The 19,154-nt window shown below is 38.7% G+C and overlaps 1 protein-coding gene across 2 annotated transcripts in view; it reads right to left on the bottom strand.

Annotated features, from left to right (window-relative positions):
- Positions 1-19,154, bottom strand: part of GTDC1 (glycosyltransferase like domain containing 1) — a 337,642-nt gene that overhangs the window by 248,406 nt on the left and 70,082 nt on the right. The window contains exon 2 of one of the 2 annotated variants that reach the window (XM_081143376.1): positions 14,596-14,659. The exons of the other annotated variant lie outside the window; for it this stretch is intronic. The gene's annotated coding sequence lies outside the window, so the exon portion shown is untranslated. The remainder of the gene's footprint in view (positions 1-14,595; positions 14,660-19,154) is intronic. 2 annotated transcript variants of the gene reach the window in all.

Raw genomic sequence — 19,154 nt, 5'->3', positions numbered from 1 at the left:
CTAGTGAAGCCGAGACCCTACAGTAAAGGTATTCTTTGCAAGCTACCCAAAACCATTTTGCATCCTCAACATCTCTTAAGGAAGTAATTTCATACTTTGCAAACAGTATGTTCAAACAGAGTAAGGTTGCTTAGGAGTTAATTAACTCCCTCTTGCATCTGTATCCAGCATATACATACACCATATTTGGGACCATAAGTCTCTCTACTGGATTAATTAGCATTTACAGTTAACAAACAGCCTGAATCATTGTAGAGAGATTATAACTTAAAACTCCCCAAACTAGGAACATAATATCCTGGATTTTATATAAGAGCTGTTCAATTGATCTTAGTAGTATTATAAAGGAATAAATACTTTGTTTTCCTGTATCATTCCACTTGTTCAATGCTTCCTCATGTCCCTTGCCCCATTTTGTTCCGAAACTTTACTTGCAAGAACTACATTTAAAATAAACTCCTTCAGCCCTAGCCAGTTTGGCTCAGTGGTTAGAGCACTGGCCCACAGACTGAAGGGTCTCAGGTTCGATTCTGACCAAGGAGTTGTACCTCGGTTGCAGGCTCAATCCCCAGGTCCCGTCGGGGCCTGTGTGGGAGGCAACCAATCAATGTGTCCTCTCACATCGATGTTTCTCTCTCTGTCTCTCTCTTTCTCTCCCTCACTCCCTCCCTTCCACTCTCTGAAGAAGCAATGGAAAAAATATCCTTCCGTGAGGGAAAAAATAAAAACGTCCTTCACATTGTTCAGAGTAAATGCCTGCTAGGCCCAATGAGTTACCTCTCCCAGGAGCAACAGGTGATAAAATTTCAGCCACCTGCAAAGTAGATGAGAATAGTTTGTGAATTAAAAGGACCCTTGTCAAATCCTGAAAACACAGGCTGAAGGCTGCTCTCTACTGAAGCTTGAAAACTGTGCCTGTCTTTTGATTCAAAAATACCACTTCTAAGAACTAACCCTGGAAACCGTCAAGAATCTTTATCGAAATCTTTGCCCCAAATTTAAATCAATCAAAATATCCAACAAAAAAAGAATGACTTGTGATTAAATGACGATGACAAAAAATCATAATGAAGAATATTTCTTGGCATGGGAAGTATTTCACTATTGCTCGAATGCATGAGATGAATATATAAAAACACATGATGAAATGAATATATAAACATGAGGCAGTGCACATGCACACAAGTACACACAGTCATTTATGGTAGAATTACAAGGGATTTTGTTGTTCTCTTTGTGCTTCATTTTACTCTTCAAGTTATTGCGACTGAATAAGTGTCAACTTGCAATTAAAAGAAACTATAAATTTTTCTTAACTTTAGGGAAGGAGGCCAAATTGTTTGAAATAAGCCAATTACTGAAGGCTTACTCCCCTCCAGGAGCTTGCAAATAGTTTTCAAATTATTCTTATTGCTATTGCTATAAAGAAATTTATTCAAAAGCTAATCAGCAAGGGTTAAACTAATGGGGCTACAGCTATTCACAAACACTATAATTTGGTTTTGTAAATAGCTTGTCTAAAGCATAAAATAAAATACTCAATTAATTAAAAAGTGTACTTGAATTATTAAGTAATTGCAAACAGATCAAGATCTTTATTCATATATAAGAAATTTGGAGCTGTACTTTGACCGAGTGTTTTAGAAACTAAAATACTATCTGGTACTTAGGGTTTTGAATAGGAACATGGGGAAGCATAGTACAGACTCAAAGTTTCAAAGTTCACATAAAATGTCAAGATTAATTTGTGCCTTTAATAATTAGCTATGGCTCTTGAAATAAGAGAAAATATTTAATTAAAGTGAATAAAATTGAAAAGAACTTCTGGTTTCACACTTAATTTCCTAAGTGTCTGTATTAGGAAAGCAGGAAAATGTTATTGCATAATCATGCATATGTGTTACACATGTTAAAAAAAAATAAGAAAGAAAAGAAAAGGACTGATTGGATATTCAACTACTAGAAACATAGTTTTGCAATTTTAAAAGACTGTCTCCTCTCATAACCACTTATATTTTTCCTATATTTATATACATGCAATAGGTGAATAGATGGATACTCAATAAATATTAACCCAGTGGTTAGTAGACTCAGACTTGGTAGTGAAATATTTTTAAATGGAACTTCCAGATTCAAGTACTTTTTACAATTTAAACACCACGTTTCATTTTCAAGTAATAAGAACTAACACTATTATTCCTGGAATTGTTTTCTAATGCAGCCATTTCGTTTTTAAAATCATCTATACTGAAAAACTTAACTTACAAACCTAGACAGAAAACAACCTACCACTAAATATATACAAGTAATTAAGAAGTAACCTCTAGAAAACTTGAAAATAGTCATGAAAATATGAAATATGTAAGTGCAAATGTTAGAGACAAACTTATCATTTCATCTATTTTTAAAGGGACACATCTATCAATCTATAACTTATTTTAAAATTTGCAGGAAGTTGGTATGAAAAAGAAATCCTGATCTTCAGAAAGCACCATGTGGCATTTTTTAGCTTTATTACCACTTTGTTGACTCTCTGTCCCAGAGCAGATCACCTCCAACATTAGTACTCTGACCTTATGGAAAAGTGACAGATAAAGTTTATGGTGAGAAAAAATGAGTTTTTATGGGTTTCCAAAAGGGAATTCTTATGACACTAAAAGCCATATAATAATATTGATTTGATAACCAACTTTTTTACTGCCAAATTATAGACTTAAGGTTTCTGGAGAAATATCCACATGAATTTGCAGTCAAATAAATACAATAAAAGAGAAGCTTGGGAAAAAAAAAAAGAGAGAGAAGCTTGAGCTCAGGATAAACAAGTCTACAGTCTCTTGGCAAACGTTAAATATATATATAAAATGATTTTTAAAATCAGATCTTCTTTAAAGTTTTCCATAGCCCAAGATTTACCTTTTACATTGGGACTGACTGACCCTCCTTTCAACATTTATCAAAAGTCAGATATTAGCATCTACCTTCCTAAATAAGTACTTTCCTAGTTTCCTTCTGATTTATAGGCAAATCTACACTGTACAGAAAACAAGCATTATTTTCTCGTAAAATCATCCTCAAAAATCAATTAGAATATTCAAAATATTCCCTTCTCACTAATGAAAATAAGTTGCTTGCTGAAATGACACTCTTCCATTTCACTGCCTTAAAAATTAAGCTGGCATGGATAATAAAGGTGTTTTCTTACTGGGTATGCTTGGCATTCAAATACTTTTAAAACAAATACTAATCCGTAATTAGATTTCACAGCGCAACCTATAGGAAACCGAATTTGTTTTTATTTTTCTGAGAGCAATAGAATTTGATATTAACATTATAAAAGCTATAACACCATCACTTGCATAAACCTATAAACAAACCTACAGATGAATGTTTATTACCCTTTTCTGCCCGATGTTTACCATTCATTCATTTCATAAATATTTCTTGTGTCTACTATTTTTCCATGGTTGCTCTAGGTGCTTGCAGAGAAATTAGGCAACAAAACAAATGTCCTTGTTATCATAGGAATGTCTTTCTAATTGGGGTAAAAAGACAATCATGGAGTAATTGTACATCAGATGATGGCAGGTGCTACAAAGAAAAATAACACAGGGTAATGGCAGATAAAGGTCGCTGGGAACTGGGATTGGGGAAGGACAGCATTTTAAATCGGGCTGTCAGAGAACACCTAGCTGATGACGAGAAGACATCCACACAAAAACCAGAGGGAGAGCAGGAGGGGGCTACGCAGATCTGGATCTAAAGCCCTCCCGGCAGGAGGCACAGCAAGACCCTGAGATGGAATAAGCTTGGCGTGCGCAGAGAGAAGGAAGGTCTGTGCAACTGCAAAGCATAAACAAATTTGCTTTACGCAACAAGCATTTATTGAATGATTACATTCTAAAAATTATGCTGAGTGTTTTGTGATATTAAGATGACCCAAATATAGTTTCTGGCCTCAGGCCTGGATAAAATTACAATACAGAGTGATAAATGTTATAAAACATGTGAGCTGGGTCTCAAAGAGAGACCGATAGCGAGTTCTACTTCAGAAAGATGAACCCAGAGTCCAGAAAGGACAGAGAGCCAAAATTCCAACTACAAAGGCAAGCTGAAGAAATGTGCAGAGACTCTTGGCTCACTCAACAGTCAACCCTATTCTCTTTTTGCATTCTTCCAGAATTCAGCCTAAAATACTTTATTTCCCAGGTGTGGGGGAGGGAGGCACGGCCCACAGTCTTCCAAAATGATGTAGGTGGAAAGATAGCTCAACACTGGAACATGCCCCCTATTGGGAGCCAAGACACGGCTGCGCAACTCTGAACAAATCAACAACCCACCGGGCTTTGAGCTGACCCACCCCAGGCCCCGGTGTCAGGCCCTGCGTCCAAGCCCTGCAGCCCCAGCCTTCCCCGTCATCTTCAGTCTCAACTACATTTCACGTCTTCCATGCTTCGCTGAAATCTACAGGTATCTTAGTGGCAGCTCTCTACTCAAAACCCTATGTTTATTTCTACAGGAGAAAGAGAGAATTACTTATCAAGAAACAAGACCTCTTATGATTTGGATCAGGCTCTTTCTTTGCCTCAGTGCCTGTCACTCTCACAGACACATTACCATTCCACACAATAGCCTCCTTGCCATTTTTACAAACAGTCCATACACATTCCCACCTCTAAGCAGCTCGTGCTGTTTGTTCTTCTTGGAATCCTTTCACCGTTACCACCTGTCAAATTTCTACATATAGTTCAAGACTCCAGTCAAATTCCTTCTCACCCATGAAGGCTCACACCAAATGCTCACCCATATTTGCCAATCAGGAGCAATTAGCCCTTCAGACCTCAAGTAGAGAGCGACCACAACCCCACCTCCGCTAGGGTTATATAACATGTGTATCTTCCCTACCAGATTTCAGTTCTGTGGCAGCAAAGTTTGTGTACAACTCATGTTTGTATCTATACATAATGAGAGAAGTACCTTGCACACAACAGGCATTCAATTAATCTATTCTGAATGTTCATCAATAGGCTACAGCAAATCCTCACCTTATGAAGGAGAGGGGAAAAAGAGGTGTTCCTGGATTGAAAATTACAGCGGCATCAAAAAGTGAACTGCCACTCAGCCAGCATGGCTCAGTGGTTGAGGGTCGACCCGTGAACCATGAGGTCACTGGTTCGGTCCCAGGTCACGGCACATGCCGGGGTTGTGGGATCGATCCCCAGGGTGGGGCATGCAAGAGGCAGCCGATCAGCGATGCTTCTCTCTCATCGGTGTTTCCATCTCTCTTTCCCTCTCCCTTTTTCTCTCTCTAAAATCAATAAAAACCTATTTTTTTAAAAAACTGAATTGCCCAGGCATTACTACTGCACTCACCTATTCACCTAAGGTCTACGTCACTGCGGATATCATTCAATGAGAAGATAAAGACAACAGAAAGTGAACTATGTGTGCTATTGAGCAGCATAAAAAAATTAAAGAGGAAAGGGGAAAGACAAAGCATCAAGTATCTCTAATAATAGCAAGCATTTCCGAGGGATACTAAAATAATTCATTTAACAAATATTTACTATGTGCCAGATATTATACTGATCACTGAGAACACAAAGGTGAAAACGGTGAGAAATTTTTACATGTAGTATTTTTACATGTAGTATTTTTAAGTGCAAAGTGTTGGCCTATAAATTGCTTCCTAAAGTATGACCAAAAGAACAGCCAAAAGGGACTGACCCAACTCTGAGTCCAAATCTAGGAAACTATCTTGCCTAAGTTGTGATTATGTAGCAACTCTCTCCCACAACGGCTTCTGAATGTTAAAAGGGCTTCCTTTATTTTCAGTGACTATAAACTGCTCAGATAGAAAATTTGAGTTCCAGATAATTGAATACATTCCCTGCTCTGAGATAAGTTCTATCCATGCACAGGTTGTTTTAGTAATTAAGGTACCAGCAACTCTGCCATCATGAATGAAAAGGGAGGAATTTATTAAAATGTTGCCATATAGGGATGTTGTATGGTTATAGTGGATAGTTGTTTGCTTTGTCCTCTGGGGTCAAAATTACAGACACAGAATGGAAACAAAAAAAGGAGTTCAGGTTGAACACTGGAGGAGCTGTGAGGCACTGATTCACACTGCCACATTACACCCTGACCCATTTCTTCTGCAGATTTTGAAAGAAGAGGTAGCCTGCTTTTTTCTAAGACAGTTTAGGGCAAAGCAAGCAGATATAAAGATGAATTCTTAGTTTCTTTTGGAGATGTTTTCTATTGTACATAACCATTTGCATGTGTATTGGAAAAATATGAAACTGCCCCTCTAAGAATGAAAAGAAATAATATACCCAAAATGCCATCTAAGATAAAATCTGATTTACTGTACCCTTAGCCATGAGGCTTTCAAGGACCTAATAACTCCTTCTTGTAAATCAACATCAATAATATAAATTATCAAATGACCTGTTTGCCTTATGAGTAAATTCAAATTGCTTGTTTCTTTAAAAACTGATATCTTACTGAGTACTACAATATCCTTGTTTAAACAATTGTCTATGCATAGCGATGAAAAGAAATACATTTTTATTCACTCCTGGAATAATGTACTCTAACAAAAGCATCGGTACTAAGTTGTTTTGAGGATCTTCCTATAACCCTTGTAATTGAATATTTTTCACTCAAAGCAACTTTGACATCTTTACATCGAAGCCCCCTTAACAACAGCAAACAATTCTATAAAACTTAGTCCACAGCCCCTCAAATTAAAAATATTACTCTATCCTTTACATGTATAAATGATTTATGCCAGTGATAGTGACGAATATATTTCTTAATATTCATCCGCCCATTCATTCATTCAACAAGTATTTTATTGAGGGTCTACATCTAGGCGCTGTGCTAACTGTAAAGACACAAAGATGACATAATTATAGCTTCTGCCTCAGACATGGAAACGTAACGTTACGATACCAAAACACATGCAGGCACTGGACGTCGAAAGGGAACCAAGGGCAAGTTGCTACCTAAACCAAGCACCCAGGGAGTTCAAGGGCCCAAGCAACCAGCCACGCACAGTAACTGAGGAAGCACGAAGCACGGCAGACACCTCGCGAAGGCTCACTCCACACTCAGGCCCACCCTGCTCCTCCCTGCCTTCCTCTGACATGCAGGCTGGAAAGCCAAAGAGATTTCTCTCTCGCCTGGGAGAAAATGATGGGACACACTTGGGGCCAAGGACATGTAGGTGGAAGTGCCCAAGGGCGGGCATCCCTTTCTAAAGAAAAAGACCGAGCGCCCCATGAAGAGACGGTTTCTGAGCTCCCTTCGCTTTTCTTCCTGCGTCAAAGTAAACACAATTTCTCCAGCTACAAAAGAAAAGTCATCTGTGAAATAAGAAGCAAGCGCTATGTGCTAAGGACGGTGGAGAAGGTAGCTGTTACCTGGATCTCCGATGGCATCAGTTCCCTGTAAACTAACTGCCTCCAAGACTTCCTCTGACGTGAGGCAACAAAACCCTGATTCATGTAAGTCACGGGACGATTTTCTACTACTTGGAGCCAGAGGCATTTTTACCATTCGAAGAAAGCTATAAAGAAGATCTCTGAGTTACACTATCTATGTCTCTTCCTTCTTTGATTTAGGTTCTGGTGTAGTTCTTTTTAGCTAGAAGAAATAAAAACAATTTTGAGTTTGCATGTCCACAAGCATCCTACAATTTTCAGTAATCTACATTACCTCAATAAACATGTTCCAATTTCTCTGTGGAAACCCATTCCTTGCATAGTCATTACAGTGTTTTTATTTCTTTTCCTAACTGAAACCTTCAATCAGCCAAACCTATAAAATAACATTTTTTATAGTAAGACGTAGATAATTCACAGATGCAATATAGACATGCAAATAAATAGCTGAAATTAGGAAGAAAGGGGTAAGGAAGTAGGATGGAGGGAGAAAAGGGTGGAGGAACCCAGCTTATTTGAAAGTATAAACTATGTTTTTCAGTTTTGTGAGCACTTTATAAAGCAGCTTTATAATAAATGAAAAGACCACAAGATAACAGTATTTTCTGAAATAGGAAAGACTCTCCCAACTTGAAATCAGCAATTCTGTTTATGAAAATTTTTCAAACTTGAAAAATATATATCCAACAAATATTATGCATCCAATTCACCACTAACATTATTATATTATTACAATATCCCACCTATCTCTAGTAAATTCCCTAAAGTAATAATTTTTCTCTTTATAAGCGTCCGTTGGACATATTTTAAATGTGCAGTATTCTTGGGATAGTTTCTATAGTACAGTGCTGAAAAGATTCATTAATTTCAATCACCATCAACTCCATACGCCACATGTACTTTTTCTGCCTTTTTTGTTCAAATATATTTCACTGTGGCCATTCAGAGGAAAATTACACATTCCAATAACATTTGAGTTCCTCTCAGTTACACTTTCAGCGGTTCGGGGTAATGACAGAGTAAAGAAGCGTGTTCTTTACAGGCTCTCCTTTTTTTTTTCTCATTTTTCATTTGGTAGAATTTCAGCTTCGAATCTCTGGTGCCAAAAAGCAGTGGGTAACGTCTAATGCTCTCCCTGACGGCGTCTTACTTTGGAGAGAAGGGGAGTGAGAGTCAGAAGAAATCACTCTCATTCTCAGTTTTTAAAGAGAATCAGCATATGGAATAAGCAATTTTCTGTTATTTTCCTAAAATAGAATTATGAAACCATAATAGGTGGTGGTGGGCTTAGAATTAGAAAATTTTCAACAATGTGAGTATGGGTAGGGGCTAAAGGGGTGACATTCTCGAAAGTCCTAGGCCTTAATTCTCACTGAAATCAGTAAAAGAAAATAAAAATCCCATTTATTCATAAAACCTGGGGTCTATCTATTCCTTGGCATCATTCATAGGTAGAGGCTTCCTCCGTCAATAAGACAAAAGCTACATTCTCTTACAAAACTGGTAATTAGTTAGATACCATAAATGCCCTCGTTTTAAAACTAATATTTAAAGACAATCGACAACAATCCATAGGAATTAAAAAGAATATTCAGAGAATGAGAAGTCTCCTTTGTTTATATCATCTCAGCGTCAATTTCATCTGCAGTTATCTCCTTCAAAACAAAGATTTCTAGGGCCCTTACCTGATAGGAAGTCCTTTTCTCTCAGGCCCATTTTTATCTGGCTATCTCTGTAGGTGCACTGAAGACTGAGTTTACAATAAACTGAACAGACAGCATACAAAAAGCTTTTAGAACTCTACCATATGGTCCAGGGAAGGGAACAATCTGGACAATCCCCATTTCAATCTGCATGCTTGTCCACCTCTATAACACATTATACCCCTGTAATAAAATATTAAGATGAAGACGTAAAAGTGAAAATAGTCTATCTTTAGCATTACCAGGCAACCACACTTCAGGAAATTTAACGATAAACTTAATAAACATTTACTTTAATTTATATTCTGAAATTCTGGTATACAACACCCGGCATACGAACCTAGGCCACTATTCGCTAAAAACAGTATTTCGGCAGGGGTGTGTGTGAGTATTCAACTTGTGCCTCAGAAATTTGGAAGGGAAAAAACAAAACAAAATACTTTTACAAGGGGCATATTGGCAGGGGCTGATGTAACAGATGACACATTCTTGGAAATCAAATAAAAGCAATAGGGAAATACCCATTGTTGCCTGGTGAAGGCCTAATCACATGGACACAGCTGGAACCAATGTAGATCAGTCATTAATAAAACTGTATTGTAGGAGCCACTTTTTGATGCATTTCAATTGCTGCCGTAGCCAAATCTCTGAATTTCTTTGTCTGGTGTTAGTAAGATTGTTTTACTGGGAAATATAAGAAGATTTAGGACAGGGAGGAAGGAAACCTGCTCTCATGCTAAAAGGGAGACTAGCGCAGAAAGCTAAGTGTCACTTTACCTTGCAATCGACTTACACTCAGCAGCTTAAAATATGCAGCGTAAACGTGGAAAGGGGGAACTCATATGGCACTATGGGTAAAAAGTGAGCAGTGTGAGATGCCACAGAAAACATATGAAATAGTTGTGAAAGTATTCTACAGAATGATAATATAGGTGTCGGGCAGGGGAAGTTAAAATGTATCAAAAGTGGGGGGGGGCTCAAACAACGGAATTAACAGATACCCTTTCATGCAGTACTCTCCACAGAGTTTTATTACTAATAGTTTTGACCGCAGAAACTTAGAAATCACTATTTGTTATTACATGTTACCAATATTTGATATCAAATAAGATATTCAAATCACCTACCCAGGAGTCATGTTTAAAATATGTACTGATATACAAATCAAATAAAATATTAGTTATAATCATTTTGAATATAACAAAATCCTAGTTAATATAATAAATTTAGTATTTATCCAACTCTGCTGTCATCCCTTAATACATTTATTTTTCCATGTTTCTACAATTATGATGATTAAGTTACTATATCATAATTCCTGCAAACTGTTTAATATCAAACATAATGATATAATATCTCTGATATGTGTACTGAATTAAACAAAACTGCAGAATTTATTACATGCAAAAATGAAAAACTAAACAGCACTGACCCCCAAAAAACTGCTCCAACATTGCTGGTCTTCAATATATTTCTACTATGCCTCTGTGTATAGTTAGGATAAACAAGTAAACAGGACAATTCATGCTGCAATTCCTAAGTCAGTGAAAGATATATTCCTACCACAGAAAAGATAAAGGGCCTAACTGCAAATAAAAATTATACCACTGGAGAAAATGTAGTTAAGGTCAATAAATAGTATACAATAAGCATTATTCTACTTATGTAAACATAAAGAATGAAAGAGTTTTTGGTCCATGTTATCTTTAACCACCAATACTAAGATTATCAGACCTTGGAACAGAGGATTCAAGACAGGGAGTCACGCACTTAACCGCCTCAAGAGAAAAAAAGAAAAGAAAGTTTCACTGGCATTCCTTCTGAAAAATGTCATAATTCTGGAACTTAAAATGTTGACCTAAAGATTTAATTGATATAACTTAAGGGCATCTCTCCCAGATTCATTTCAGATGCTCTACAGAAAAAGCCACTTAAATACAAGTTAGCAAAACAGCACTGGGGAATGGAGAAGCATAGCATTTAATACAGGTGCATCATATACAAAGCAATTTGAGTACTTGTTTGTTTTGTGAAAGTAATGAGCCAATATGTTGCTGAATCTGTGTTGAGAATGAGAGAAAATAACAGGTGAGTTTATTTAATGCATACTTCTGATATACCTGTTTTAGAAAACCTTTGAATGATTTTAAAGCATTTTCTAAATTAAAAATAAATCTCTGGAAAAACAACTGTTAAGCTGCACAAGTTTGTGTTCATGCACTATATAAATATTGTATTTCCCAGTATATATGGCATATAAAAATGTTTTACATTAATAATTCTAACACGAAGTACTGTTTACTTTCTTTTCAGTCACATTTGTTGCACTGTTACAAAAATACATGAGTTTTTCCTCCCAAAGTAATTTCTTATTGCCAAAAATCACTAACTGACAATTTTTAAAAATGTAAATCAGTGAAAATAATATCACTCTCCTCCTAAGAAAACATACTCTGCCTTTTTAATTATCTTATCTTGATTGCAAAACACTAATTTTTAAAATAGGTCACCTGAAAATAAATCATTTGGTTTTGCTTAATACAACAGAAAACATTTACATTTAGAGGAACATTCTATGAAATTTCATAGAATGCTTACTCATAGTGAAAATTGAGTCTGCTCAAATTATCACCTAAAAATCATAATGCTACATTTTCACACACCTTGTAATAGCAGGTCACTAACTATAATTCAGAGAGTGTTGGGAAAGACAAAAACACTTCTGTTTTATCTTGCATTCTGATTTCAAGAAACAATTTTAAGGCACCTTCTTATATTTAATGGAAATTCATCTGGTTATCTAGCAACAGTTATCAGACTGATGAGTATTCAATTTGTAAAAGATATGAACTACCCTGAATTTTAAACAAAAATAGAAAACAATGGCAGACTTTCTGGTCTCAACAAGAGAGAGCTTGGCATAAAAAATCCATACAATATAAGCAAATATCATTCAAGAGTTTCTGTTCAAATATCAAGCTGTGGAGCAAGACAAGATTCCAACCAGTCAAAATTACTGTGTCAGAATGACCAAAGTTAGCAATATTCAGAAGGGTTTTCTGAAAAGTGTGGCAAAAATGCAACTGTGAGGGAAATCTCTAAGAGAGCTGGAAAAGGCAGATTTAGCACAAGCTTCTATAAGGAACAATGCCACTCACTAAATGTGAAAATTGTGAGTAGAATGATGTTCCTATTTAAGAAAAAAATATTGTTTTCATAATGGTGGTCTTTGTAAAGAAAGGGGAAGACAAGGGAAAAGAAATGTAAGAATAGGAAAGACGGAGGCTGCATGCCTTCCTCTGATGATGCTGGGAGGGTAGACCCTCTGGCTTCTGAAACCACCGCCAGAACCAAGCTACACAAAACGCTTGGCTGCCATCCTAGAACAGTGCCAGGCTGTTTTTTATTTTTGTGCTAGACTCCCTCAATTGAGACAGGGTGGGATTGTCACTTTGATGCACTTAGAGAACAAAGAATAATATGCAGGGGTGAGGGGGATTTTCTGCCCCTTTAAAGTCAGGTTAGCATTTGGTTTTCCTTGACAAGTCTTGAAAAGACCCAAGAAACAAAAGTTATGCTGAAGAATGGATCAATAGCTTAAAGAAATTAGCGTGAGTGCATTATTGTCGACAGTTTAAAAGCCATGTGAGAGATTAACATTTGGAAAAAATCAGACTTAAAAGGAGTCTAAGTCATATATACGTACCTGTTTAAGAGGCCAGAGACCAAGAAATACATGACTCATAATCACATAATCTTATTTAAATTCTAATAGTATAAAGGAAAGCCATACAATCTGGCAAAAAGGAACTAATGTAAGCGTTATAATTTTTAGGTCACTCTTCAGAAACAACTATGTCAGCTGCTATTCTGACCTTGATTTCTCCAAAATTAAATAATCTGATGAAAAGATTATAACATTAGAATCTGAATATTTTATGCCTTTACAGGGAAAGAGGTGATAAACGATCAGAAATGTTTAAAGGATTAAACCACAAATCATCTACGAAGTTGCCACAGACACAAACAGGAAAACCGTCTCTTCTATCCTACTCAATTCTGTACGAGAAACAAAGCGAACACAAGTGAGGATGCCAAGTGTGTGATGCTGCAAACTTCAACTCAATGTACTCCCCGAATCCGGTCACGAAAACACCAATAAGCCGTGAGCTCCTGGCGGGATGGCCTTTTTCTCTCTAACGCACAAGATAAGTAGAGGTAGAGGTCCATTTTCTACAAACCAAACGCAAAGGCAGAATGCACTGTGACAAGCCCGGACCCCATGCCGGCACACTTTACACTAAGCTCAGTATCATCTAGAAGCATATGCCTCTCTCCCTGCCAGTCGGGGGGGAAAGTTGTGAAACTAATGCAGTGCTGATGAAAAGCACCAAAGGTCTACGAGTCCCTTCCTCCTGCACATCTCCACTGAATCAGCTGTTACAAGAAGACCAACAGCTGGTTCCAGAAATGGCAAGAACGACGGCACTTGTCTTCTCAGATGTTCCACGTGGAGGCCGTGAGCATTTACCACCTGAGCCTATGTAATCTCTGACAGAATGGGCCCCTGCCCAGTTTTGTTCACGGCCACGGATTCTCACGGCAAGTCACAAATGTGGTTGGGAAAGGTGATGGGGGAGGGAGAGCCTGGGGGAGAAACCAAGCGAGAACAGTGGCCAAACTTCAAACAATATCCATGCTTCTGTTATTATGCAAATGAGTGCCCCTGACAACACTCAGGTACAGTGACTTCCTCTGGGTGGCAAGGGGAAGTCTGACATAATCAGAGAATGCATTATGTCGCTTCTCGCAGTTCTCCAATTCCGATCTTTCCTCGGGGACATGCTGCTGATGCTGTGACCACGTGGACGCCCGCGGGTGCAGGCAAGGCATGCACGCACCACCAACGCGGGCCAGGGACGCTGGCTGGCCGGCTGCCTTTAGTTCCACGAGGAATGAGGCAAAACCAGGGGGCAAGAAGGATGGGAGGCGCAGAGGAAGCTCGCCCATGGCCTGCTTTCTTCTGTTTACTAATGATGCGGATGAAATGGGGGGAAATCGAGAAAAAGCAGCCAAGCGGCTGAATGACAAAGAAAGATGAAAGGCGTTAAATGTGTGTAACTTGGCTGACAACCAAGGAACAATATGAGAGCTGTCCACAACTCTCCAAAGTATATACATAAAAAGAAGAGCAGGGAATTTTTATCTACAATAGAAGTGTGAATATATGAAATAATAATGAGGTAAAGTAAAAATAAAGAAACTTGACTTCAAGCGGCACAGGAGGTAATCTGGTACAACTTAAGAAAGGCTGCTTCCTTCTCCTTAGAAATATTTATCATCTGACTGACTCCCACTGCAGTAAAGCGTAGCTGATGGGGAAAAGCACATACTGCCAGAGGACCGAACTGATGGAGAAATAAAAATGAAGCACCGTTGCTTACCTGATGATCCAGATATACCGATGTCTCTCTTTACATATGTCCAATCTGACCAATGCAGAGGTACCTGTGAGATCAGGAAGGGCATGGTTAAGCTGTTATCTTCCAAATAAACCCAGCCTGAATTGTTTTTTGTGTTTTTTTTTAAATATATCTTTATTGATTTCAGAGAGAGGAAAGGAGAGGGAGAGAGAGAGACAGAAACATCAATGATGAGAGAGTCATTGATCGGGCCCACACCCGGGCATGTGCCCTGACCGGGAATCAAACCCCGATCGCCTGGATCCCAGGTCGATGCTGAACCACTGAGCCACACCCGGCCGAGCCCCAGCCTGAATTCTGAATCCTGACCAGGACAAGACTTTATCTGAATGGCCTAGCAGCCTGATTCTTGGATATCCCAAGATGGAAGAAGAACCTTCCAAAACAGAAATGTTCTGAGTCTTAACTAATAAGAGCTTTTTTCTGTCTTTCCAAGGATTTCCCAAATCAATTATAATGTAAAAAAAATAATAATAATTCATATTAGAGGTCCTTAGCCTTGGTACATGGGCGGCCTTCAGAAGCCTATACACTCCTGAACGATACATGTAAAATGTGTGGGTTTATGTGAATGGATATCTATCTCTCTGTAGAGAAGGTCAACAGTTTGTCAGATTTGCAAAAAGGTCCATAATCCAAAAAACTGTCAAGAACCTTTGATGAGGATGGTCTAAAATCTCAGAGGCAGGCTGGGGTGCACATAGATAATCAGCCCAGGATTGGGGTTTGCACCCCAGGGCAACAGAGGGGGTACATAGGCACTTGTAGATCTGGGGTAAATACCTTAAGAACACTACTTTCTGGGAGCGCATTCCATCTGCTTTCCACTGTTACTTAACTTACACAGCCCTGTGTTCTCTGAAAACCACGCACAGTAAAGAGAAAAGATGTTACCATATACCCAGGGGTGGATATTGTGACATTCCTGTTCTGTATATATAAAAGTCAGGATCCTTGGGTATACGGATACAAACAAGGTCAAAACTAACATAGTAACTCATCCAAAAGGATCCTTTATGACAAGCAAAAAGGAGGAGCCAGCAAAGCCAAAAGAAGTGTGGCTCCCAAACAGTTTACATAGCACCAAATCACTGGATGACCCAACACATCTTTTAAAAGAATTATTTCAAACAGTAATCACAGACTCAGAATAACCTATATTAGAAAGAAACCAGGTCAGAGAACCTTCCAGGCACCAACTCTGAATAAGACAGGAAAGCAGTCACAGCAACAGGGAGGGTCCTGAATGTCACCTAAAAAAAAAAAAAGGTTAAGGGAGAAAGAAAGGCTAGGAAGACATAAATCAAGCTGGGGAGAGGGGGGACTTCAGAGATGGCTTCTTTGAAATAATGACCATGTAGTATATTCTCTCAAAGAATAGTTAACCTCCTGAGCAGCTCCCAGGCACTGCAGTAGGTGCTGGGAATTCAGCAGAGAACAAGACACAGTTTGCCCCGCTGGAGCTTAATTTTGGGGAGGGGAGAGCAGATGCAGGGAGATTGGTATATCAGCAGTATCATTTCAATTGTGATTCATGAGATGAAACAAGAAAACAAGATGATGTGACCCAGGCATGGGAGACCGGCCTACATCTACCTAGCACGTCACAGTGATGCTCACTCCAATTCTCAAAGGTGGTCAGGATCTTAGAAAGTACCACAGGGAGAGCTAGTCAGACCTGTTCATGGCAGAGATGGGGACAGGAAAGCTAGTCTGGAGGACAAAGTATCGCAACCTCATTATCTCCAAACATCAAAATACACATGCCTAGACTGGGTCATGATTTTATGATACATGCTCTGCCTTTGGAAGAGAAACCTGAGAACAAGTAACAGAACAGCATTTCTGAATCTTTTAAAAAACTGGCTGAGGGCACTTTGTACCCTTAATAGTTAACAAAGGACCACATTCGATCCAAATTCTTGGCTAATTCCATTCTATTGAAAGAATGTTGTGTTTTGCTTCTACAGACAAATCGGATCAATTTCTGCTATCAAAGAAAAGTGGGGAGAGGGGGAGGCATGGTAACCAGCCTCCAAGAGGTCCCCCAAATCCTCACCTCGTGGAATTCATGCCTCTGTGTAGTCCCCTCTCTCACTGTATCAGGGCGGGTCTGAATGAAAAACAACGCGGTGGAAGTAATGCTGTCTGACTTCTGAGGCCAGGTCCTAAAAGATGCTGCACCTACCCCTCGCTCGTTCCGGGTGAAGCCCGCTGTTAGTGGTCCATGTGACCTCTTGCAAAATAGCCAGAATCAACTTAATAGCATTATACGTGAGCCATTTTTTAAAACAGATCATCTAGGCTGCTCAAATATTCAGGTGACTATTGCCCTGGGTAACACCTTGACTGTGACTCATGAAAGAGATCAAGAGCCAGGACCACCCAGCCTGTGCTCTCACCCGTTTCTAGCATGCACCCTAGCTCCCTGTATTACAGAGCCTCGAAAGCTAAAACTACATTTCCCAATGCACCTGCATCAGGCCGGCCCTCTACGGGGGACTCAGATTCAACGAACCAGACAAATACACACAGCGCTTGGAAAGAAGTGAGCAAATCAAGGTGGTAACCACCTATGCAATGAGATCGAACCTTGGTCAGACAGTTTGTCCTTCTGACAAAGAGATAATCTTACTGAGTGATCCCTAGTATCTTAGGTTCCGAGTAGCACGTGACGCTGGATTTTTCTACTAGAATAGTATAACTGGGTGTTTCTCTTCACTCGTGTTGTTCTTAGCTCATGAACGGTCAGGGTTGGATCCTCGGTGCTTCCCGAAATTAAGCAGTGTGGGGCATCTCCCTTTTGCTCACACGAGCTAGCTGTGTGAGAACCACTCTGTCACACGCGAATTCTCCCCTCTCACAACAAACACCTTCCCTTCTATTTCACAGCGGCCCCCTTCTGTTCCGTCACTCCCCCCTCTAGTGTACACTCCACCCTATCACCATGCCCTTTCTAAACACTCACTTCATCAGGCTCCTCCTCTTCTCCACCTTCAGTCCTTCCTGTCCACTGGCTGCCTCTCCTTCATCGTTAGCACACTTCTGTCAACTCCACCAGCTATGCCTGTCGAGCCTCATAAGGCAATCATATAGGCTCACTGTCTTCACCTCAGCTTTCATTCAGTGCTCAGCCACCACAACCTGGCTTCCTTAGTCATCACTCCACTGAAACAGCCATTGTTGGCAAAAAACAAGTAATTGGCTGTTTTCATTCCTCACACTGCTAGAATGTGGCATCTGGCATCCCACCCACCAGCCTTGTGAAATTCCCTTCCATTGCTTTTCAGGGCATGACCGCCTTGCGACGGTCCTCTGGCCTATGGGTTTTCACTATTTTGCCCCGGCTTCTTTTCTAGGAATTCCCTAGGGTTTTATCCTTAGAGATATTATGATTTCATTTTGTCCCCGACTTCAAGAGTTCAATTACCATTTATATATTCACTGATCATTCCCAAACCTAAACCTTTCCCCTACCTCTCTTTTCATAACACAAACTTGTAATTTCTCTCTGCCTATGATGAGATGCAGCTAGCTTTATCAATTGCTGAAAAATATAAAAACCCCTCCCTAACTTAAACGGACAAATTTAAAAGTAGTTATACTATATAACTGTGCTGTCCAATACTGTGACCACTAGTCACATGAGCTTATTGGGCGCTTGCAATGTGGCTAGTCCAAACTGAGATGAGCTATAAGTATAATATACACAGCAGATTTAAACATAAGACTCTAAAATATCTCAATAATTTTATATTGATTACATGTTGAAATGACAATAATTTTGACATATTGGGTTAAATAAAGTATATTAGCAAAATTAATCAAACATATTTCTTTTTACTTAATGTGGCCATTAGAAAATTTTAAATTATTGCATTATAATTCTATTGAACAGTGATGCTCTACACACACAAAAAGAACATGAAAAAAATATGTACACACTATTCTCAACTAACAAGGAAAGGAAAAAAAGAGAATTGATTTTTTTTTTCTCTCAAGTCACCCTCACATTTTGTCCTGGAATCAAGACTTATAAGGTTCCCTAAATCTCAAAATTATAATGTCAAAAATACTAAATTGTACCCTATAAAATCAAACATAATCACAACTATATCACAGAAATACAAATAGCTAACATTGATGAGCTATCTGCAACTAACATAATTTAATGATCACATCTCTTAAGTAGAAAATATTGTTACTTCCCACCTAACAAAGTTAAGAAACCGAAGGCAGAAAGAAGTCACATAACTTGCCTAAGGCCACGTTCTTAGGCCTCAAACCCAGGCAACCTAGCTTTACAGCCCATACTCTCAATCACTATCTTTTACTGACTCAACAAAAGTAAAATTTAAAAGAGCAAATTATTATTGAAACTACATTATTATTGAAACTATACACTCAACTAAGATCAAAAAACATCAAATTACATAAAACCAAGTATAAATACAAATATAAGAGCTCACAGAAAATGGAAATTTAGAAGCAAAACCAGGTAGAGTACAAGGAGGAAATAA

The sequence above is a fragment of the Miniopterus schreibersii genome (assembly GCF_964146895.1).
Source record: "Miniopterus schreibersii genome assembly, chromosome: 7".
Classification (NCBI taxonomy): Eukaryota; Metazoa; Chordata; class Mammalia; order Chiroptera; family Miniopteridae; genus Miniopterus; species Miniopterus schreibersii.
The sequence above is the reverse complement of the archived record's forward strand: the minus strand, read 5'-3'. Positions and strand labels throughout refer to the sequence as shown.